At 56.7% G+C, this 441-nt stretch overlaps 1 protein-coding gene across 1 annotated transcript in view; it reads left to right on the top strand.

The window, feature by feature from the left end:
* Window positions 1–441, top strand: part of LOC108803467 (ATP-binding cassette sub-family F member 2-like) — a gene marked incomplete at its 3' end in the record, with an annotated part of 20,881 nt that overhangs the window by 20,205 nt on the left and 235 nt on the right. The gene's annotated exons all lie outside the window — the stretch shown is intronic.

Raw genomic sequence — 441 nt, 5'->3', positions numbered from 1 at the left:
GTCACCCCGGTGGCGTGTCAGACTCCGCCGACCACATGAGGAAAACCGGAGCTACGTGTCGGGGTGTCACCCGCGTCCTCCAGCAAATCCAGGAGACGCCGTGCAGCTGGGGAGTTGTGACGTCACTGGCTACATGCTTGTTTAGGGTCGGGTTAGGATCGGATGAATGGTGTGCGTGTTTTGTGTTCGTGGCCTCCACACTGGGAATGGACTGATTTGGATTTCTCGGTACCGATATTCTGGTTACATGCGGCGGGCAGTCGCCTGATTTCGGCCGATTTCCTCTCTTTGTATTCTGACAGCGGCCGCCATCAGAGTAGAGGACCAACTAGCACGGAGATGAGTAGCTGGGCCGCTATTGTACCCGCCCTGTGCTGCAATGCCTGCCGGCTTCTGATTGGCCTCTTTGATCAGCTGATTGAGGGATGGCGGCTGAGATTT

This window comes from Nanorana parkeri, unplaced genomic scaffold (assembly GCF_000935625.1).
Source record: "Nanorana parkeri isolate BGI_ZX_2015 unplaced genomic scaffold, ASM93562v1 scaffold3769, whole genome shotgun sequence".
Lineage (NCBI taxonomy): Eukaryota > Metazoa > Chordata > Amphibia > Anura > Dicroglossidae > Nanorana > Nanorana parkeri.
The sequence above is the reverse complement of the archived record's forward strand: the minus strand, read 5'-3'. Positions and strand labels throughout refer to the sequence as shown.